Source organism: Tamandua tetradactyla, chromosome 20 (genome assembly GCF_023851605.1).
Source record: "Tamandua tetradactyla isolate mTamTet1 chromosome 20, mTamTet1.pri, whole genome shotgun sequence".
In the NCBI taxonomy this organism is placed as follows: Eukaryota; Metazoa; Chordata; class Mammalia; order Pilosa; family Myrmecophagidae; genus Tamandua; species Tamandua tetradactyla.
The window spans coordinates 14229238-14253348 of record NC_135346.1 but is presented as its reverse complement, the minus strand read 5'-3'; the positions used below and the strand labels follow the sequence as shown (position 1 = coordinate 14253348).

At 46.4% G+C, this 24111-nt stretch overlaps 1 long non-coding RNA gene and 1 other non-coding gene across 2 annotated transcripts in view; one reads left to right on the top strand and one right to left on the bottom strand.

Moving 5' to 3' along the window:
- Positions 1-24111, bottom strand: part of LOC143664979 (uncharacterized) — a 420148-nt gene that overhangs the window by 350784 nt on the left and 45253 nt on the right. The gene's annotated exons all lie outside the window — the stretch shown is intronic.
- On the top strand, positions 21659-21764 carry LOC143665051 (U6 spliceosomal RNA). The gene has a single exon (XR_013166727.1). It is a non-coding gene; the product is annotated as a U6 spliceosomal RNA (small nuclear RNA).

The window sequence follows — 24111 nt, the reverse complement described above, 5'->3', positions numbered from 1 at the left end:
CCCACAGAATCGTGAAGGTCCAGATAAGGAGCCACAGCATACCACCTTCCCAACACTTTCCTACAGGAATTTAGCAAGCCCTATCCTTGGGGTCATCCCAGAGTTCCAGGAGAATAGGCTGTGGTTTTACCTAACACCTTCGTACCACTGTTCCTGGCAGCCAAGAGCTGTTTCAGCTGCAATTCTTACTCAACAGGTCTCACTACAGGGTGTGGATGTCAGAGTGTGCCCAGGCTCACCTCACATTAGGAAAGTTGGAAGTGCTGTCAACGTGGTGAGGGTCTTTGAACAAGCTCCATCCCATCTCTGGGCATCAGCTTCTTCATCTAAAGGTGGTTGCCTTAGTTTTCTAGGGCTGCCATAACAAAGTACCTTCAACCAGGTGGCTTAAAGCAACAGAAATATATCATCTCACAGCTCTGGAGACTAGATGTCAGAAATCAAGATGGTAGCAGGGCCAAGCTACAGCTGAAACTTATAAGGGAGAATCCTGTCCTGTCTCTTCTAGCTTCTAGTGTCTGTCACCAATCCTTGGTTCTCATTGGCTTGAAGATGGATTACTCCCATCTCTACCTCCTCAATCTTCACATGGTCTTCTGCTCTTTGTCTGTGTCTCTTCTCCCCTTCTCATAAGGACACTAGTCATTTGGATTAAGGGCACACCCTACTGCAATATGGACCTCATTTTAACCTAACTCATTCCATCTGCAGAGACCCTATTTTCAAATAAGATCACATTCACAGGTACCAGGCTTAAGCATGGCTTTTGAGGGGGACACAATTCAACCCATAACAGTCAGACTGCATGATCTCTAAGGACCCATCTATTCTAAAGTCTGAAATCCAAAGGAGTCTGTAATTCCCATCTGTTCAGCAACACAACAAGAATTCACCCAGGCACCAGCCTGATCCGCTTATTTCCCACACAGGAGACCACCCACAGCTATTTCTGCAGTGGAATTCTTATGTAATAGCCCTGAGACGGGTTACAGATAATCCCATCCCCATGCCAACAGGTCAGCTCTGTTGTGACACTGATTTGGAGATGCAAGGGCAGTGGGCTGAGAGTCCTGGATACGCTCTTCTCTAGTCATGCCTGTGTTTTGGGACAAGCCTCCACTCCTATGGCCTCAGATGTCAAGGATGGGAAGCAAGGGCCCGTACCTTCCAGCTGGTGTTCTCCAAGCCCACTCTCCTATGTGCCCCAGAGAGTGGGGAGAGGGATCCCACAGAGGCAGTGGGAAGGGCCTAGGCTCAGAGCCAGGCACTCCTGGCTTTGATTCTTGACAGGATCCCACTTACTACCTTTTTGAACTTGGATAAGTCATTTATTCTTCCTAGTCATGCTTGCATTGGGATCATTGTGCCTACACCTTATAGGATGTTGGAAGTACCTGAAATATAGTTGGAACTCAATGATTAATACTTACTATGAAAACACTTTTACAACCAGGAATATAAGCAGAGCCACACAACAGGAGAAAAATCCATAAATGCACTGAGAGTGGATTCAGATCTGGGCTCCCCTAAGGAGACTGCTTTCCATCACCCAATGCTTTGAACACACAACAGGCAGCACAGATGGTGGGCACCAAAGGGGAGGTGGCAGGTACACAGGAACCACCATCACCACCATCCCACAACCCCCTGAATATTCACACTGAGCCAGGTGCACAGTCAGTACCCCTATTAAATGGATAAGGAGATTTACATTTAGAGAAGTCAAGTCACCTGCCCAAAGTCACAGCCAATAAAGTGGGATTCATGTCCAGACTCCACCCTCCAAGCCTGTGCTTTTAACCGCTGCTGTCCAAGAAAGACAGAGAGCCAGGAGGCCCACAGCCCCATCAGCAGGTACCACGCGAGCAGTAGCAAGAAGGAATTCAGCAGAGGAAGACATGTTTGAGCATGATTCTTGGAAAACAATGGAAAGGCTCAACTTTGCCCACTGTGTGAGGGATGGGATGACAGCAAGGGGGCATCCACTGAGCCCTGGAGACCCAATCCAGAGAAGAGGCTGCACACGCCCAGAGTGGACAAGCTCCATTCTGAATCACTCCCCAGCTGCCTGCCCTCCCCAGGCTGAGGAGGCAAAGGGGTGGCTGTCCTGTGGCTTTGCCCCAGCACCTCAAGCAGGAAGAACCCCCAGGGAAGCAGGGTAAGCACTAAGGGCCGAGCAGCTGGGTGGGATACAGTGGCTTAGGGGCTGAGCCAACCCATGGGCAGAGCCTCGCCCAGGACCCCTACTCTGGCTGGCCACACACAGGGTCCACATGCTGGGTTGGCCAGGCCTCAGGTCTACAGGCCACCTGAGTCCAGGCTTTAGCTCAGAGGTTACTATGTCATGCAGACAGGTGGGGGTTACCCAGCCCATAGGCCTCAGCACCAGGGGAGCCACAGGTCAGGGAGAAGGCAGGGTAAGAAACCCAGGGCATAGAAGAATCTGGTAGAGTTGGGCCCAAGCGAATGGAGAGAGCAGACTGATTATCCCAGGGGTTCTGAGCCTTCCTTAAAGAAAGTCTTAGCAGCAGAAATCTCTACTCAAACTAAAGTTAAAATGGAACCCCAGGTAGAAAATGCACATACCCACCACCCCCCTAGGAGGCAGTCCCCAGGGCAGCAGGACTCAGGAGCTGGTGCTCTGTGCAGCCCTGTGGGGAGAGAGGTCTCCCAGAGAGGAGTTCTCCGGACAACTGGAGATTAGAGTGGCTTCCTGCGAGAAGGGGCCAAGGACAGTTTCAGGAAGGTTTAAAGCTCCACTCTGGCAAACAGGCAAAGTCAATTTCAGAAACCAGAAAAAGCCACGGGACAAGTCTGAGAAGAGGTCCCTGCTGCCAGAGGGCTGAGTCCATTCAGGCTCAGGCAGGACCATTGATGGGGAGAGGCTGCAGGAGGGAGAAAGGACACACCTGGGTAACCCCAGACTCAAGACGACCCTTTACTGATTCTGCTTGGATTGGGGTGTCTGGGGCCAGGCCAAGAAGGATGGCTCAGCCCTGTGCTCCTGGGAAGCCTAGGCCCTGGCCACCCTGCCTCCTCAGCTGAGGCCACTCAGTTACTCTAGGACCCCCTGGGGCTAGATTTTTCAGCAGACGTGGGGGAGGGAGATCACAGGGCTGGTGTCCATCCACCACAGAAGGTGGTGAAGGGCAGCTGAAGGACCATCCCCACCGCTGCCCCAATGCCTCACCTCCTGGGAGGCCAGCCCAACAGAAGAGAACTCCTTCAAACCCTGCTAGAGGTTCAGAGAAGGGGCAGGCCCCAGCACCTGAGAATGGGGCTGTGGGGCACAAGGCCCAATTATACAGAAGTGCCAACCCTGGTGGCAGGGAATGGAAACCTTTGAGGAGCTTGACACAGGCCTGGTCTGATTGTGGCCTGTGAGGCCATAAAATGAATGAGAGGAGGGGGAAAGTCTTCTGCAGCGAGACCACCTGGGAGCAGTGGTGAGGCCAGAACCAGGCCAGACTGTGACCATGGAGAAGAGGCCACAGAATCAGGAAATACTGCAGAAGCAGCATGGGTGGCACCATTTACCCAGGCTGGAAGCCTGGGCTTTTCTTGCCCCTTGGCCTCATTGGCCCCCATGGGAGGGGCAGGAGACCTGGGATAAGAGGATGTGGGCAGAGACCAACAGCTTGAGTCTGGGCCTGCTGAGTGTCAGCTACCTGGCAGGACTCATGCTGCCACAAGGCTTGGGATATCTTATAACCTGGACTATGTCTTCCTCAACTCCATATCCCTTGAGTTGAGGGCCAAGCATAGATGGCACACAGTAGGAGCTCAGCCTGAACTGAATGAAAGAAGGAAGGGTGCTCAGTGGGCAGCTCTCAGGAGACAGCTCTCATCTAATGAGAGAATGGAGAATCCTTAGCAAAGAGGAAGAGTGGTCTATGCTTTCCAAGGGCTGAACTTCTACAGGCATTGTTCTACAAACTTTACATGGATTAACTCATCAGCCCTCATACCACCCTAGAGGTAGGCACCATTATCATCCTCAGCTTACAGAAACGGAGTCACAGAGGTTAGGCAACCTGCCTAAGGTCACACAGCTAATAAGTGGTAGAGCCAGGACTGCATCCAAGCAGACTGGCCCCTCTTAATTGCTACACCACAGAAATCAAGGCTAAGAGTAGATGGGAGAGTGTGCAGAGGGAAAAATGAAAAGGGCCAGGGACAAGAACCTTGTGCAAGGAGCAGCCAGAGGAGGCCAAGCTACCAGCAAGGAGGAAAGAGGGGCAGGAGGCAATCAGGAGCCTCCCACGGTGCACACTCAACATGTACATGAATTAATTAATGACTTAATGAGTAAGTGATGGTGAAAGGAACGGAGTGATGCGGACACCACACCAACGTCAGGGAGCAGAGAGTTGGAGGAAAGAGGGCACACATGGTCAGCAGTGCCCCCTGCAGAGAGGCCAGGAGGTGCCAGATTTGGAATTGGTCAGGCGCTGCAATCCCAAAGCCACCTCAGCCCACTGGTCCTGGTGCTCCGCCTGGGGCACACCCAGCAGAGAAGGCCTCCACCCATTCTTCATGGCTGCAAAACAGTCACCTGTCCCTATATCACGGGACCTTTCCTCTATGCCATGTTCTTTCAGGCGCAGAAAGCATTTGCTCCCCAGACTGTTTCCAGCCATTTTCAAGCTCACACTGTGGCCAGGCCTATTTACAACCAGAAATTCCTCCATAACCAAACGGGACAAAGAAGAGTGGCAACTCCATATATTGTCTGTGATTCTACTTTACAAAAGAAGAGATCAGAATTGAGTCCTTGACTGTATCCCAGTTACTCCTTTTCCCCATATATGGCCAGATCCACTGTTTGCCAGGACAAGCTGTGTTTTCCTTATTAAGCAATATACAAAGTTAGCAAACAGAGCCCATTCACTGCCCCGCATCCCAATCCCAACTGTCACAGCTGGAGCAAGGCCCTAAGCCGGCTGCAGGCCATCTGAGGGCCCCAGCAGCATGCAGCACAGAGGAGGAAGCTGTGCTGGGGCTCAGGGATCCCATCTCGGCCTGGCCCACCCCCGACCCAGGCCCTGGGTGTCAAGAATGCCAGTGCCTACTGGGTACCAGGCTCTGGCAAAAGTCATGCTGAAGCCCCATAACAACCCTAAGACATGGGTATTAGTAGCTACATCTTACAAGTGAGGCGAGTGAGGCATAGAGAGCATGGTAGTTTGAAGCTGTGTACCCCAGAAAAGGCTGCATGCTGTTACTCCATTCCTACAGGTATAAACCTATTGTGGGCGGGACCTCTTTGATTAGGTTTTTTCAACTGAGGTGTGACCCACCTCATTTAAGGAGAATAGAACACAGAATCTAAGAGATGAAATTAAGAGAAGCTCATAGAGAAAGGCCCCAGAGAAGCAAAGAGAGGACCCACAAAAGCTCAGAGAGGAAGCCACTGGAACCAGAAGCTGAAAGCAAGGAAACCCGGGAGTTGAAGGACCAGGAGATACCAACCATGTGCCTTCCCATGTGACAGAGGTGTCCTGGATGCCAGCAGCCTATCTTCAAAGTCCAGGTATCATCCTGGTAATGCCATGTGTTGGACATTTCCACAGCCTGAGAACCGTACATTTGTAGGTTAATAAATCCCCACTGTAAAATGCAACCTATTTCTGGTATATTGCCTTCCAGTAGCTTTAGCAAACCAAAACAGAGAGGCTATATGATTTGTTCAAGGTAATAAAGGTAACAGGTGAGCGGGCGGAGGTTGAGATGACCCACCTCTTTCTGACCATAAAGCCCATCTTCCCCGTGGGTCATCTCTCCTCTTTGGACCTTGGCTTACCCGTCTGTAAACTGAGATGGTAGGAAGAACAGTTTCTCAAGCCCTCCCCAACTCTCACATCACAGAACCTTCCTGCATACCCTCTGTTCAAGGCCTGGGATGGATGAGGGGTACCAGGTGGTAGAAATACAGACTCTCCTGCCCCCAAGCAGAGTCCTGAAACAGCAGCAAGGAGCAAGCAGGGGGCCTCTCTGTCTGTCTGGAACTCAGAACAAGGCCTTGCCCCTCCCTGCGTGGTACCTTTGGCTCACAGGATTTTTCCATTCCTTCAAGGACCCCTGCTCTAGGAGACATTCCACCCGCCCAGTCTACCACATTCACAGACTCCTGTCCAGGCCTCACAAGCCTGCCTTTGATCCCCAGTCTCCTGGTATGTGTCCCCTAGGACACTCGATGCTGAGGGAGTAGCTGTGGGACTGAATGGAGGTGCCTGAAAACTCTGTCCTGCCAAATGGACAGATCCAGAGTGGCCCTGAAACGGACAGGACCCATGCCCTCCCCAGTGTCTTGGGAAGATGCAAGATTGGGGCTCAATTCTCCAGGTGATCCACTGCTCTTCAGTGCCACCTGGGCAGATGACCAGTTAAAACTGTGGTCCCCAGAGTCTGCATGCTTAACCAGTGCCCAGGGACCTCAGAATGGCATCAGTGAGGCCCACAGCCCAAGGACAGCACGTGCTGGCTCCTCACCTGCCCCTTCCTCCCCACATCTTCCCACATCCTCATCCCCTGCCTATCTCTATATACGTGAACCCAAAACCTGTGGCCGTGGGGAGCCCCACAAAATGCCACATGCCTATGACTTTTCTTTATAAATTGCATTATGTTTTTTACATTAATCTGGCAATAAGTAACATAATATACCTTCACTATGAGCTGCTTTTCATCCACCAGGAACTACAGCATCCTAATCCACACAGGTGTAAGAACTGAAACCTTTCAAGCTCATGTCTTGTTACATTGCTTCTGGCATATGTTCTGCAGAGGTTGATGTCAATAAATATCAATTAAAATAATGAATGAATAAATAAATAAATCACCTTCAAGCAAGCCAGTCCCAAGCAGTTGATTTGTTTCACGTTGGTAAAATTTTAAAAGATTAGCAAATGCTCCAAGAAATCATTATTACCCTTGGATCACAAAACTGTTTTAATCCACAATGACAGTTTGTCTTGTTATCAATAACCTGACATATCTTTTCTAACCAGGCGTTGACTGTGCACTATGGTTTTCTAAAGACACCTGGTCTCACACTGCAACCACATATCCCTGACCCACTGTACAGTTTGGAGCCATTTCTTGGTGCTTAGCCCCCAAGAATTCATCACCACCCAACTTACGTAAAACACCCTGTCTTCTATCTTAGTTTGAATTAAAACACAATTTTTATCACTTTAATTAGTACTATGGATATTTGTACAAATTTCAAGTGATACAAAAATGTTTTAAGTAAAATGTGAACGCTCCAACCCCAGCTTGGACACTATGTGCAGACAGACTGAGTGGCAGCCTCCCATCTTCTCAGGAGGTCCCCATGACCTTCAACCCTGTGACAGCTCATCTAAAGTCACTGTGAACTTGAGGTTCACCTGCATCACTAGAGAACCCAGAGGACAGGCTGGTCTTCAGTGCCACCCTCCTCAACTCCTAGAACGTCCCTGCCTGCCTCTCCCCAGCCCCCTCTCTCCACTCCACTCCCTACCTGGGGTGCCTGATCACCTTTCTTTAATTTTGCTATGTTGACTTATCAAAAAACAGCACCACATCTCACTGCTCAATACCAGCAAGAGTTCTCCATCCTTAGAGGTGAGAGTTCCAACCTTCCACAACCCACCCCTTACCTGATTTTTCTAGATATAGTCGTCTTTTACACTGAACTCCTCCCTGGTCCCTCTACAAGCCTCCACTTTCTTTTCTTCTTAAATTTGCTCAAGACAAGCCTTCTGTTTCGAAGTCTTCTCTACACCAACTTTGCAGGACCAAGTCCCTTCCCATAGGCTTCATATTTCGTGAAGGCTTGCTGGCGCTCCCAGACAGGAGCAGTGACTGCCTGCCCCTCTGCTGAGCTGCTGGGAGGAGCCTTATCCATGAGCACTTGGTACTTTGTTCCTGTACAATACCATGAGGAGGCACTTCTCCCACATCTCGACTCCTTGTGTAGACCATGGAAATCATGGGGGCAGAGGTCGTGTCTTCAGCACCCTAGCAGTGACAAGCACACAATAGACACACAAATAGACAACTAAAGCATGTTGTGCAGAAGGATGAAGCATGAAGTCGCTGGAGGAACACAAGATACATGCAACTAAAGATGGTTATGAAAGGTGCAAAGTGTGCTGGTGCTAATGATCACAACATGATGTAAGCTGGTACAGCTAAGGCTCCCAGGGCATGTCTCCTGAGAAACAGCATGTGAGGCAGGGATGCCCATATGACAAAGTCTTGGAGGTGAGAAGTAGCAGAAAACGAGGAAGGGTGACCAAGCAGGATCCCACTCAGGAAAGAAGCTTCAAGTCAGACTACAGAGTCGTGGTAGTTGCAACGTTGGTTGCTGGGATGGTGAATGGCTGGTTGAGTTTTAGAAAAATGTATCTCACCCCATCTCCCATTAGCTCAAGACTTTTTTTCTGCCTGAAATGACTTTACCTGCTTTTATCTTTGCAAGACCAAACCCTTCCCATCCACCAGGGCTCATTCAACAGCCACCTCCCCCTCTAAGCCACCCGAGGCTAGAAACCAGGATACAAGGTCTTATCACCATTCGAAAAATCCAAATTACAGAGAAGGATCTGAAGAGAAGTCTCTCATAGAGTTTCACTGACCCTTCTCAGTATGGAAAGATGATGTTACTCAATCCAATCCCACAATATTTGCTGACATCCAGCACATGGAGGATGCTGATCCAGACAATTTAAGAATACAAATTTAGCCTGTTATGGCTCCTGACCCCCAGATTTGGGGGAAATCTTGCAAAATGAACACATACTTATAATTACAAACACAGTGCATAGGTGCCATGTAAAATATGAAGGGGAGTGAGTAAAGGTTTCCTTATGAAACAGCAATCAGCTGAGCTCAAAAGGATTTACTCAACATTTATCTACATTTATTCATTCAAGAAATGTACGAACACCTATTATGCGCTTACCACTAGAAATTGGCTACACAAAGGGTAGTGGGGCAGAGAGAGGGGAGAATTCCAGGCAAAAGAAACAGAATCTGCAAAGGGGTCAAAGGTAAGAGTCACAAGATCAGGTCAGGCTGCCAAGAAGGGTCGGAGGGATCAGAGAAGGCAGGAAAAGTCACGAGAGACACATGTGAGATGGTGAAGGCCGGAGCCAATGGCAGCGGTTCCTGTGGAGAGGAGCAGGCACCTGTGGGAGAGATTGCAGAGGCAGGGCACAGAGCTGGCGCTCCATCTGCTGATGGAGGTCAGGACAGGAAAGCACAAATGCCCAAGCCTGATCTCAGACTAGGCCCCCTGAGACAGCCTTGCTTTCTCTCCTGGCCCTACTACTATGCACATGGCCAAGTGGGTGGCCATGGCAGGTGCCCCAGCATAAGGCCACAGACCAAGATGACTGACCACCTATAGCCCCATGCTGTAGGCTGGGTTCTCACTGTCACAGGGAGCTGGTCCAGATGGGCACTGCTGGGGATAAGGACAACATGATTCTAAATTCTCAGCCCAGAGCCCTGTCCAAGGGACTCAATAAAGCGTGCTTGCCAGGCATCATATGACCTAACATGGCCAATGTTTATACCTTGAGCAGCCAATGGATGCACGGAACCTCCTCCCCTGCCAAAAGGTGGAGCCAGAAATTAGGGTTTGGCATTGGGGGGACAGCTAAGCTGGCACACACCTCTAAGATCCTCAAATACCAGCCATACCAAAAAGAGCTTAAATTGGATTTGGCATGGACTAAATTTCAGCCTGCACTCCAAAGTTCTGGTCCCCCAGAGGGGCACCAATGTAATTAGGCAAGCCACAGGCTGACAGGCTACACATAATCCCCAAGAGAAATGAGTCTGTCGCACAATCAGTCAGGAGGTAGAACTGAAGGGCTAGGACAATTCTTCTCCTATCATCTAGCACCCAGAGTCGCCTGGATCAGCTGGTGTCTGCAGGGTGAGCTTACCCCCAAACGGCAAAATTCATCTTTCCGGGGCATATTCTACCTGCCTCTGCTTATTCCTCCCTGCTCCACACCCAGCCTCCTCTATCCTAACTGCCGACTGGGGATTCACAAAAGCCCTCAATGCATACACACAGACAGGTATGGGCACGTGTATACATACACACACCACAGGTAGGCCTGGGAGAGCTGTGGCAGCATTCTGGTCAGGATGACCCATTTCCCAGGCTGGGCTGATCCGGGGCAACTCAAGAGTAACAGCTTAGCGGAACAAGTCAGAGACCAACAGGCATGTGAGGGGGTGGGGGACTCCCCTAGCTCTCTCCCCAGCTCAGACCCCTCTTCTATCCAGACGCCGCCATACAAATCTCCTACTGGGTGACCCTCAGGAACCTCAAATGCAACTCACCCAAACCAAATGCATCTCTTCCCCTCCAGGCCTGCTCTTATTGACCTTCCCCAACTCCAAGGACGGCTCCTCCATTACTCAGCCTCACAAGCGCCGGGCACCTCCTCCTTCCTCTCTCAACCAGCACTTCAGCAGAGGCCCTGCCAATTCCACCTCTGTGTCCTCCGTGCCATAAAGGCCACTGTCCACCAATATAACCACAAAAAGGTCCTAACTATTCTCCCCCACCCAGACCATTCTCCCTCCACAAAGCTACCAGGGTGATCTTTAAATGCAACCCGGACCACATCATGATAGTCACTAGTGTACTCCCAGGCTCTGCCAGCCAGGTGGGACCCCCACCTCCCCAGCATCCTCTCATCACTCTTCCTTTACTCTCCTCCCACCCTGGACCATGCCTGTCTCTCTCATCACCAACCTTTGCACATGCTGTTCTTTCTGCCTTCCTCACTCTTCCTGACCCCCACACCCAACTCATAGTCTCTGATTTCCTGAAGGAAGCTCTCCCCAACCACTGCGACGCCATGCAGAGAGCAGCAGGCTCCCACAGCCTCCCCATCTTCCTCCCTGCCCCAGCCAGCAGCACATAGAACATTCCCATCCTCATGGAAAGCTCTCCTGGACAGCACCGCTCTGCACTGGTCCCTCAGCATCACCAGGGGTCTGGCGCAGGGCCTGGCAGGTGGCAGAATCTCCACGTGGGCTGCACAAGGGGAGGAGGAGCTAGATAGGGAAGGAAGTGGAGGCAGGTCGGTGGGTGTGAGGGGCTGAAGCCCCTTCTCCTGGGTGTCGGTGCTGCTCTAAATTTAATGGCCTGAGCCTCCCACTTGGGGGCTGGTCAGTGGCGGACGACAACCCAGCGGGGGGAAGCACCCCAAGGCTGGCGCAAAGGGGTGCCTTCCTCATGCTGATGGGAGGGGGCCTCCAGGGACAGGAATGTTCTCTCAGCCGAGCCCCAAACCAGAGAGAGTCTTCCCTTAGCTGCTCCCATCGCAGCCCAGTCCATGAGAAAAATCTCCCACCAGGAAGAGAGTCATGCCCCAAACCCTCCTGAGTGCTGGAGGGTGTGCCAACACGACGCGGCCTTACCCCGTTTCCTCCTGCCCCCCACAGCCAGGTGGGGCCAGGGGGCCGAGCTCTCCCATGATGGGTGAACACCTCAGTGGCTAGTTCTACACCCCAAACCAAGCTGACCCTGACGTTTAGGACTGTCCCAGAGTGACATGCTTTTTCTGGACTTCCCCTGATCCCAGGGGTTCCACCAGAATTCCTCAGGCCTGAATGCTCCTGGGTCTGTCAGGGCAGAGGCCAGTGAAGTGGGACTCAGAGACAAAGCACAAGGCACAGGCACAATTGCCCCCGGACCAGACCCCAGCACCCCACCCAGGGATTCCCCCTCTGGAGGAACCCTTCATGCCCATGACGAAAGCGGCCCACTGGCCCCAAGACCTGGGGTGGACTAGAGGGGAATCTGCCAAGGGGCAGAGCGCCACCTCCGCTGCCTTAGGATCATTAAAAGTCAACCAGCTCCTGGGATGGTGGTTACACCGGTGTTTGCTTTACAATAATTTGTTAAACGGAACATTTTCTGCATGTCTTGTATTTCACATTTTAAAAAGAAAAGAAAAAGGCAACCTCTTCAGGAATGTAAACCCTGTGGATGCCAAAGCTCTGGCTGGGCCAGAATCACGGAGCAGGTCTCAGAGGCGGACAGGCCGTGTGCACAGGCTGATGTCAAGCGCCCAGAGGGCCACGCTGCAGCTCCAGGCTGGTGCAGAGGGGTGACAGGGCTGTGCCCAGCCCCCTCCATCAGCACAGGTGACCAGGGGAGGGGCGGGGGGGAGCTAAGGCTGGACCTGTACAGCTTCTCTTTGGGACGATGGAAAAGTTTGGGTAAGAGGGGGTGGTGATGGCAGCACAACATTTAACAGCCCTGAATTACCTATCTGAATGTGGTTAAACTGGGAAATTTTAGGTTGCACATATGTTACTAGAATTAAAAAAATTTTTAATACATGGAACTGCACAACACAGTGAACCCTAAGTTGGACTTTAGTTAATAGCATAATTATAAAAATGTGTTTTCACCAATTGGAACAAATGTGCCAAGGCATTGCAAGGTGCCAACAATAGGATGGTGTATGGGAAGCCTCGTATGTTATGCATGATTGTGCTGTAAACCTACAACTTCACTAAGAAAAAAAGAAAAGAAATTCGGTGACTTTGTGTCAGAAAGTCAACAAAGGCGTGAGGGTTCACACTAGTGTCTGCACCCCACCCTCCACCTCCACCCCCCAGGGCCAGGCCTCGCCCCACAGCCCACGCACCCTGCCAGCCCATGTTTCCTGGGTCCCACAACACGCAGGCAGAGAGAGAGGAAACACCCCATGGGAAACAAGCCGTTCACCAGGGACTCAGGATGGCTGTGCACACACACACACACACAAGCTCAGCCTCACTACTCAGAGAAATGCTAATCAAAAGAGCAATAAGATTCTGTTTTTCACCCAACAATCTGGGAAGAACGAAAAAGAATGATAAAAACAGGAGCAGACGAAAGAGGCAAGGAAAAAAGCCCTTTCATATACCAGGAAGCAGAGTACAAATTGGCACAGCTCTCTAGGGCACAACCTGGCACCATCTACCAATATCTAGATGTGTGCATACAGCCAGCAATCCCACCTCCAGGAAATGCCTAAGGAGACAAGGCACGCAAAGATGTGGGACACTGAGATTCATAGTATCACTCTTTACAAGAACAAAAAATTGGAAGCATCCTAAATGTCCATCAATAAGGGAATGGATGTATAAATTATAACAGAGTACCATGCAACTTGTTAAAAAGAACACAGTAGCTCCTTATCTATGACTGAAAGATGTCCAAGATTTAGTGTTGGGAACAAAAGCTGATTACAGAATGGTTTAGTATAGTACCAAAGAGTAGAGTGAGTAGAGTATGCTTGCTTATTATATGAGTATTTATTTTAGCATACACATGTTTAGTTTCCTGGCTGCTAAAACAAATACCGTACAATGGGTTCGCTTAACAACAGGAGTTTATTGGCTCATGGTTTGAGGCTAAGATATGGCCAAAGTCCAGACATCAGCGAGGCGATACCTTCCTCCTGGAGACCGTAGCAGTGGAGGACTGGCTGCCAGCGATCCTTAGCTCCTTGGCCTTTTCTTCACAGGGCAGTGCACATCGTGGCATCTTCTCCTTTTTCTTCTGGGCCATGTTGACTTCCAGCTTCTTTCTCTGTGGCTTTTTTGACCTATGGTCTTCTCCATAAAGCTTCCAGTAATAGGATGAAGACCCATCCTGATTCAGCTGGGCGCACAACTAAAAATAACATCTTCAAAAGGTCCATTTACAATGGGCTGACATCCACAGGGACAGAGTAAGATTAAGAACATGGTTTTCTGGAGTACATAACTCCAAGCCACAACATATGCATATAATTTATATAGGCAAAAATATCTGAAAGGATAAATGCTTAAAAGTAGCTTTGGAACAGGCAGGTTATAAGGAAGGTTCACCTGCTGCAGATTGTTTTAATTTTCTATAATGATCATGCATTATCAAAGAAGCAATAAAGACATACTATTAAAATAAAGCACTCTGTGAGAAGAAAAAAGACCTAAATCCACAAGGATAGGAAGAATAGGAGAGGAAACAACAGCAAAATTTTGGAGACTAGAAAGCAGGTGGAGGAGAGGAACTGACTTAACAGTCCTAAGACTAAATCCTAAATCAGCAGTGAAGAAAGTCAAAAAAGTTACCTGATGCTCACCACAGCATTACACAAAGCCTTAGGAATTAGAGGCACCAGGGACCTGTGAAAGGTGGGACTGAGAGCAGGAGAGCTGGCTGAAAGCCCTCATAATCAGCTTTTAGATGCACACAGCTCCCCTCTCCAATTCCTCACAGCCACCTGACTGCCCTCTCCCTGCTGGCAGAACACTGGAGGATTATTTTCTGCAAAGGGTTAAACAGAGAGATTCTGGTTTGGGGGACCCCAAGCACAACTGAGGACAGGGGCACCATACTGAAAACAGGGCCTCTAAGTGAAAATTTCCTTTCTGAATGTTAAGATCCCTCTTGCCATTCCCCAGCCCCTCCCTATCACATCTCGGAATGCTGGCAGCCAGGAGGATGTCCTTGAGGCAGCAGCCTGAGGGGCCTCTCCAGGTCACCTAGCCAGACCTAGAGACAGAGTCAGAATTCCCCCCAGAGACCGCTGCTCTGTGAACAATATACCCACACAGGTTCCAACCAGCTTTTCAGTGAATATAAATGGGCATGCAAGGATTACCAGACATTAGAGGAAATTCTCTAATATGATAGAGGGAAAATAAACAGAATAAAACAACTTGGAGGAAAGAGATTATGCAAGGTGAGAAAAACTTTTAAGAATAATAGTTAACGCAAAAGATACCGCTTCCAAAAAATAATAATAATAAAAGATACCACTTCCATGAAATGGAAGGATGCTATAAAGCAGCAGCAACATGCCGAGAACCAAAAAGAGTTCCTGGAAATTGAAAATATGACAGCAGAATTGAAAAGCTCAATAGATGGGATAAAGGATAATACTGAAGGAATCCCCCAGAAAGAAGAACAGAAAGAAAATTAGAGGACTACCCTATGAGGTCCAACATCCAAGTAATCAGACTATCAGTTACTGCCACAACAGTGCTACACAAATACAACAATACCCCAATGCATACAACAGTAGCATATATTCGTTGGCATCTGGAGTGAATGCTGATGTCAGCTGAAGGTCGGCTCTGTTCCAATGTCCCTCATGCTCCCCTGGGAAGAGTGGGCTAACCTTTGGAAGTCCTCACGGAGATGGCGGCAGGCAAAGCAAGCAAGTTCAGTCACACAGGTGGCTCCCTGTCCTCTTCTGGTGTCATGTTACCCACCTCCCACTGGCTGAAGTCAGCCTCACAGCAGAGCCAAGAATCTGAGAAGTGGACCACAAAGTCACACGGCAAAGGACACGCATACAAGAAAGAGGCCGTTTTTGCAATCTAACGCATAAGAGTTCAAAAATCAAAAGAAAGAAAATAGAGAGAAAGGATAATAGGAAGTCACAAAATAATCATTGGATAACTTTCCTAAAACTGAAGGACTTGAATTTCCAGATTGACTAGCCCACTAAGTGAATAGCAAATGAAAGAAAATAGAATTGTGCCAAAACTGTAACAAATAGCAGCATGATATTTCAGAACAGCAGAAACAAAAAGTTGCTAAAAGCCTCCAGAGAGACAAGAACAGGTTTCATACAAAAGCTGAAAAATCAAAGTGGCATCAGAATTTTCCATAGCAACATCAGAATATAGAAGGTAAGGGACAAAGCATTCAAAATTCTGATGGAAGATTATTCCCAAACTACAATTCTATACCTAGCTAAACTATAAAATTAAATGTGAAGGGAGAACAAAGACTTAATAACACATACCAGGCTTTAATTTTTTTTACCTCCAATATGTGGCGCTTCTCAGGAAGCCATCAAAGAATGTACTCTTCCAAATGAGGGGAAAAAACCAAGAAGGAGAAAGACATGGAAGAAAGGAAACAGGAGTTCCTACTCAGAAGACAGGTGAAGCTGGTTCCCTGGATAAGGGTGAAGGAAAATCTCAGGGTGACAAAGGTATGCCAAGCATAGAGGACAACCAGTCCAAATGGGGACAAATCATGAGGCTCCAGGAAGGACTTTCTCAGGAAGACAAATCTGATAAAATACTTAATATGTCTGAACATACTGAGAGGAGATTTACCCAGCTAGTGGAGTGGATAGAGTAGATACAAATTAGTAATAAATGCATAGAAAACTAACCAAATAAGCACAACGAGATCAAAAAGTATTAACTGTGTAGTAAAGGGAAAATATGCATCGTTCAATTGGACATTGTCATGGTTAGGGACAGGTGTCAACTTGGCCAAGTTGTGGTACCTGTTCATCTGATTGGGCAAGCACTGGCCTGTCTGTTGCAATGAGGACATTTCATAGGATTAGGTCATGATCACGTCAGCTACATCCACAGCTGATTCCATTTGTAATCAGCCAAAGGGGAGTGTCTTCTGCAATTAGTGATGCTAAATGCAATCATGGGAAGCTTTTTAAGGAGGACTCAGAGGAGACAGGTTCCATTCCTGCTTTGGCTGGTGAGCCTCTCCTGTGGAGTTCATCCAGGCCATCCATTGGAGTCATCGGCTTTGCAGCCTGCCCTGTGAATTTTGGACTCTGCGTTCCTACGGTCACGTGAGACACTTTCATAAATTTTATATTTGCAAGTGTTCCCTGTTGATTCTGTTTCTCTAGAGAACCCTAACTAATACAGACATAATCCTAAAAATGTTAACACTGAATATTAATCCATCAAAATATATAACTCACCTGGGAAGATGGGGGAACAGGAAGAGAGTATATATATGTGTTGAGACAGTGGGGGACTGGATGGGGTATAAAAGATAGCTGAATGTTCACCTTCCACAATGAGAAGTCAACAGATAATGCCTAAAACTGAAAAACTGAAAAGTGGCAATACAATTATTTCAATGAAAATGGAATTTTCTTCAGCGTTATTAGCCAAAGTGTTATCCAGGGATCAGCAGCATCTACAATACCTAAGAACTTATTAGAACTCTAGCCTCTGAAAGCCCACCCCAGAGATACTGAAATAGAATCTATAGTTAAACAAGATTTCCAGGTGATTCTTGTGTATAATAAAGTATGAGAAACACTGCTCTAATCATGAGTCCCAAAACTGGTCCCTGCCCAGCAGATTAGTGTCACCTGGTAACTTCTTAGACCCACAAAATCTCAGGCTCCACCCCAGACTTCCTGAATCAGAGGCTCTGGGGCTGGAGCCCAGCAACCTGTTAAAAAAAACCCTCCAGGTAAATGCATGCTGCAGTTTAAGACTCTGCTCAGGATTTACATTTCTAATAAGTTTGCTGGTGATGCAAAATTGGAAATCACACTTTGAAGACAAATACCTGCAGTGGTCTGCAACTTTTTGGCAGCCTCAGCTTTTAGCAGAAGGTTCAGATGGTAAATATTTTAGCCTTTGTGGGCCACCTGGTGCCTGTCAAACTACTCAACTCTGCTATTCTAGTGTGAAAACAGTACATGAATGAACGAGCATAGCTGTTTTCCAATAAAACTTTACTTACAAAAATAGGTGACAAAAAAAAAAGATGAGGAAGTATTAAAAAGATCATCTCTATTGATGTAAAGGAGGGATTTGAAAATTTCAGCCTCCAATTGTAATAATAGCTGGGCCACCCAAGCCATGCCTGGAGCTTTCTCTCATGGTTCCTCCTCACCCAGTAATAAGGGAAAAGATGGGAAGGCTCTTCTTGTCTCAGTAATGACAGCTGTATTGCTTGATCTCAATGTCAGGTCTGTCCCCGCTTAGATGAGCTACTTTGGGCAATCTGCTTATACTTTCTGTCCCTTCATTTACTCTTCAGAAAGAGGGATTGATGGTAAACAATGGCCAACTCAGAAACTTCATAAGACGGTCAATATCGTAAAATGCCTAGAACAGGTCCTAGACACATTCCATTTAAACGTTAAATTATTACTATGACCACTGAGTCTCAAAGCAATCTGGACAGAAGATGATAGTTCATAACGTTACAGATAAATGAAGTCCCCGTCTCCTGTGAGCACCCTCACGTCATTCCTATCGGGAACATTCCTTACTCTAAGGGGCCAGTTATTGTCTTTACCAGTGCTTGTCTCACCACCTATTATTTACATTTCTGTCCTGTTAGCTGCAACAGACTTTCTTGATTCCTTAGTAAATGGATTGATCACATCCTTCTATCCTGCCAGATAGGACGACCTTTGGATGAGGCTGCTTCAGTTAAGGGGTCGCCCACCTGAATCAAGATGGGTCTTAGTCTTATTTCCAGAGTCCTTTCCAAGAGGTTGAAATTCAGACAGAAAGCCACAGAAGAGAAGGGAGACACCAGGAGGCACTTCCATGTGCCTTGCCACGTGACAACCTAAGGCCCAAGGATCGCTGGCAGCGGCCAGCCCCAGAACACCAGCCTTCTGGGAGAAACCATCACCTTGACATCACCTTGATCCAGATTTTCTCTTAGACTCAAAACTGTGAGCTAATAAATTCCTATTGTTTAAGCCAAAAAAAAAAAAGAAAGAAAGACAGAAAAGCAATTGCCAAATTGTTTTCTGAAGTGGCTGCCCCATTTGGCATTCTCTATCGCAAAATATGCAAGTTCCAGCTCCTCTGCATTCTTTCCAGACCTGGATTTTTCAGTTGACTGTTGTAAAAAGTGTATAGTGGTATCTCTTCGTGGTTTTTAACCTCCATTCCTAGTGACTAATAATATTAAGCATCTTTCCAACAATAAAAACAGGTGACAAACTGGATTTCACTCATGAGGCTCAGGGACTGAAACCAGATCGATTATAACTACACACAAAACACGGGAGGAGCTTTCAAACCTCATGTTGAATTAAAAGATGCCAATACAAAAAGTACATGCCACATGATTCCCTTTATAAGGGTTCAATAACAACCCAAACTTATCTTCGGTGTTAGAAATGAGGATGGTTGCTTGGGGGGCGGGGGGTGGCTGGCTCGGGCGAGAGGCCCTTCTAGAATGCTGGCAGCACTCTGTTTCTTGACCTACAGGCCTGTTACCTGGATGTATTCCATTTTGTAATATTTTGTGGAGAAGTACATTTAGGATATGTTTTTTTTACTTCAATAAAAACATTTGCTAAAAAAGAAAAAATAAGTAGCAATAGAGTTTTAGAAGTAGATACCTAAAAAGTCAATTAAAAGGGTTGGATTTGGTGGCTTCAAAGTAGAAAATGGGTGTAGGTGAGTGTGTGGGTAGAGGGGAGCTTCTTTAATAACAAGTAATGTATAAATATGTAATTCTTTTTAATTATGTCAATGTATCACTTTGATAACAAGTCAAAACTAAATTAAAAGTAAAAAACAAATCCACCCTCCCCTCCAAGAAAGCACTAAAAGGAAAGGAAAGATAGAGAAGCAGTGTGCGCATCACTTCAAGAGCTCAGAAACCAGCAAGAAACTCCTCTGTGCCAGGCTGAGGACAAGTAGAAGGTGAAGGAACAGGTCACGGCGGTGGGACTCGGGAGAAAGGGATTGCAGCTCTGAGAGGTTAGATCAGCAAAGGCTTCTGAAAAAGAGCAGGTGGTAAATAATTCCTAGCATGGAATTGATGTGCTCCAGAAATCTCCTATTCATCTCAAAGAGACCCTTCAAAAAATAATCCTCTTTGCAGCACTGTTTGAAAGAAAGAAAAACTGAAAACATCCATCAAAAAAGTACTTGTTAAATAAATTGTAGTACATCCGTACAGTGGAACAAATCAGTTGTCTGAAAGGAGCTGGAACCTTGTGTACTGATGTGGGAAAGATGCGCAAGACACATTATTAAGTGAAAACTGTGAACAATATGTATCATATGCGCCCATTTGTGTAAATAATAATAATAACAACAATGGCAATACATGTAACCATACACCTTTAAAAAACAGTGAAAGTTTATTCAGCCAGCTGTAAACTCTGCTATTGACTGCTTGTGATTCCAGGGAAGTTTCTCGGCTACCCTGAACCTCTATGAGCTGGAAAATGACGGCCCAGATTAATCGGAATAACCCATGCCAGCCCAGTGCCTGATTCATGAGAAGTGCTCAGCAAAGACCAATCCAGTTTTCAGAAAGGGGTCCTAAGACTTGCCTTCTAGCACAGGGCAGTGCCTGTCCCCACCTTTCCTTCAAAACCAGCCTGAGCTAAAGTTATCTGGTGACCTCAGTCAACAGAGAAGGGAGCAGTGTCAGGGAGGGTGTGGGGGTGAGTGGGGGAACTGTCAGGTCGAAAAGATGACAACACTGAGTAAAAATACAACGCCAGAAGTTTCCTTACCAGAAAGCCAGAGGGCTCTTCCCAGAAGGGTGTTCCAGAGGCAGAAGCAAACCAGGTGCACATACAGCAGCAGGGACACTTTCTTGGACACATCTTTGAACTTCAAAAGACAATCTCCTGGGGGGGGGGGGGGGGTCAGAGAGCCCTGGGAAAGCACTCCACGAGATGTTTACACTGAACGCACTATTTTAGCTGTGACGAGAACCTCATACTATTAACAGAAGAAATGCAAATGAATGTACAAAAACTAAATCCTTCTCTTTTTTTTTTACCTAATAGACATTTTAAAATTAATAGTACAGTGTTAAGGAAGGTATTGGGAAATAAGCATTCTCAAATTCTGCTAGTAAAAGTATAGATACAGCCTTCCTATAAACTACTGAGTTGATTCTTATGACAATTTAAAACATGCACATTGATGTAGCATAGTGTTCTAGTTTGCTAGCTGCCAGAATGCAACATACCAGAAACAGAATGGCTTTTTAAAAGGGGAATTTAATCAGTCGCTAGTTTACAGTTCCAAGGCTGAGAAAATGTCCCAATTAAAACAAGTCTATAGAAATGTCCAATCTAAGGCATCCAGGGAAATACACCTTGGTTCAAGAAGGCTGATGAAGTTCAGGGTTTCTTTCTCAAGTGAGAAGGCACATGGTGAACACATTCAGAGTTTCTCTCTCATCTGGAAAGGCACATGGCAAACACAGCATCATCTGCTAGCTTCTTCTCCTGGCTTCCTGTTTCATGAAGCTCCCCAGGAGGCATTTTCCTTCTTCATCTTCAAAGGTCGCTGGTTTGTGGACTCTGCTTTACATGGCTATGTTGTTCTGCTCTGCTCCCTCTGAATCTCCTTCTTTCCCCAAAATGTTTCCTCTTTTATAGGACTCCAGAAACTAATAAAGACCCACCCAAATGGGTGGAGACATGCCTCTACTTAATCCAGCTTAACAACCACTCTTGATTAAATCACATCTCTGGGGAAATGATCTAATTACATTTTCAGGCATACAATACTGAATAGGGATCAGAAGAAATGGCTGCCTTTACAAAATGGGATTAGAATTAAAACATGGCTTTTCTAGGGGACATACATCCTTTCAAACCAGCACACATAGCTATCAAAATTTTAAATGGGCATAACTCTCCAACTCAGAAATTCTACATCTAGCATTTCTCCTGCAGTTATACTTGCACAACTAAACCAAGATATAAGGATATTCACTGAGCAAGCTTTGTAACTAAAAAAAAAGTCCATTTATTAAGGACTGGTTAACTAAATTATGGTACAGCTGTCATGCTGGTGAGGGAAGCTGCCCAGGATAAATTATTAGCTAGAACAATTACTGTCCATACTGTTATAAAAGTTATGAGCAGTGCTTGTTTCAGCAGCACATATACTAAAATTGGAGCAATACAGAGAAGATTAGCATAGGTCCTGTAAAGAACATCACACAAATTCATGAAGTGTTCCATATTCTTACCTGGGACATGACATCTAAGGGGTGAAAGTCTCCCTAGCAAAGTGGAACATGACTCCCAGGGATGAGCCTGGCCCTGGCACCATGGGATCGACAATGTCTTCCTGACCAAAAAGGGGAAAAGAAATGTAACTAATAAAATACCAGTGATTAAGAGAGATCCAATAGAGTGGAGCCTCTGGAGGCTACTCTTATGCAAGCTTCAGTTAGATAGTGCTAATTAGCACAGCTTGCCAAACCCCAACCAAAACCATCCCTGTTATAAACTTAAAAAATACCTAGGGCTCTATCTGACATTCTACGAAAGTTTCACACACTAAGACTACTTTCTAGAGACCTACAACCTCCAGATGAGTTCCTAGGACAGATAAGTCCTGACCCCCCTATCCCATGTTATTGATACCACTTCCCAACATGAAAAAGTTAGAAAGGGCATAGCCCAAATACCCATAAAAGATTGGGAGAGGGATCAAAGGAGAAGGAGGAGTTATAACAGAGAAGATAGGATTTAACAAATGAGTATGACTGCTGGATCATTGTGTTGATATTTCTTTTAGTCTCCAGTGTGTTGGAGCAGCTATAAGGAAAAACCTAAAATTTTGGAATTGTAACCCATACCAAACTCTGAAATCTGTTCTATAACTACTTGTGACAATGTACTTTGAAACGTATTGCTTTTTTGTATACATGTTATATTTCATAATTAAAAAATGTTTTAAAAAAGTTATAACCAATGTTCGTATCCCACTGCCTGCCCATGCAAAAAAAAAAAAAAGGAATTAACAAAATTATATCAAAAAGGTACACACATACATATATGCACAACTTTCAGAAGTTCTGGAAGGAGATCTAAGAAATTGTCAATAGTGGTTATTTTAGAGGGAAGTGGTTGGGGACTGTTCCGGTTTGCTAAAGCTGCTGGAATGCAATATACCACAAATGGATTGGCTTTTATAAAGGGGATTTATTAAATTACAAGTTACAATTCGAAGGCCATTAAAACGTCAAATTAAGACATCAACAAGAGGATACCTTCACCCAAGAAAGAGCAATCATGCAGCTCCTTGGAGGGCAGGGAGGCTGGGGGTGGGGTTGCCATAGGATCCTGCAGCCCCGTTGCTCAGTATATACCTGGAGAAACTGAGTGTGGGACAGGAATGGACATTTGCACACTGGTGTTTCTGGTGGCAGTGTTCATGATTCACAATGGATGGAGGTGGCCTAAGGACACAACAACTGAGGAATGGAAGGGGGAACTATGGCGTACACATACAATGGACTACTGAGCAGCCACAAGAAGGAATGAAGTTGTGAGGCATGCAACTAGGTGAACGAACTTTAAGAGCTGTATGTCAGATGAAATGTCAGGAACAAAAATACAAATATTATCATGCCTCAATCACATGGACTACTATAATATAAAAATGTGGTGAACTGAATTTGAGAGCATGGGTTATCAGGTTGGAGCTTATTGTAATGGTTCCTAGATTGTGAGTTCTTACAGCAGTCACATATATTTAGGATGTGTAACCTAATTCTAAATTCTGAGACACTGAGCTATTTGCATATAACATGGTCATTCCCAGAAACTTCAGGTATTTATGTGACAAGTGAGACTCAAGGGTTAGAACTCTAAAGCTATAAAAAGTCAGCGGTACCCATACAGGAACTGTTTAAAAAGTTGAAAAAGTGATCAGACTTCGAGTAGAGATTATGAATGAAACTGATCTGGATAGGACTAAGGTATATCAGAAGACTGGGTAAAGGATTATATCATCCATATTTTAAAACTTCAACTTTCATACGAGACTAAAGGGAAAGATGTTTATTTGATGCAAAATTTATATTTTGGGTAGTGCATTTCCTAATTTAACTTGTATGGTCAGTTCCGTTGAACATTGTAAATACACAGAATCCTGAATAGGGTGTGAGGTGTTGTTGGTTTGTTCAGATTAGTGTGATACCCCCAATAAATCCCAGAGTGATTTGGGCAGTGAATAAAGAAGTACTTGCAAAATCCCCTTGGGAGACTGGGGAAAAGGGAGGAAATATTCAACTTCCCCATTTGGAGAATTTGTGATATTCTCACAAGCAGTGGGGATAATCAAATCAATAGGCTGAGCTCTCAATTGTGGGGTTCGCCCCTATGAAACTTATTCCTGCAAAGGATAGGCTACGCCTACTTAAAATTAGGCCTAAGAGTCACCCCCAGAGAACCTCTTTTGTTGCTCAGATGTGGCCTCTCTCTGTAAGCCAACTTCACAGGTGAACTCAGTGCCCTCCCTCCTATGTAGGAGATGACTCCCAGGGGTGTAAATCTCCCTGGCAATGTGGGATAGAAATCCTGA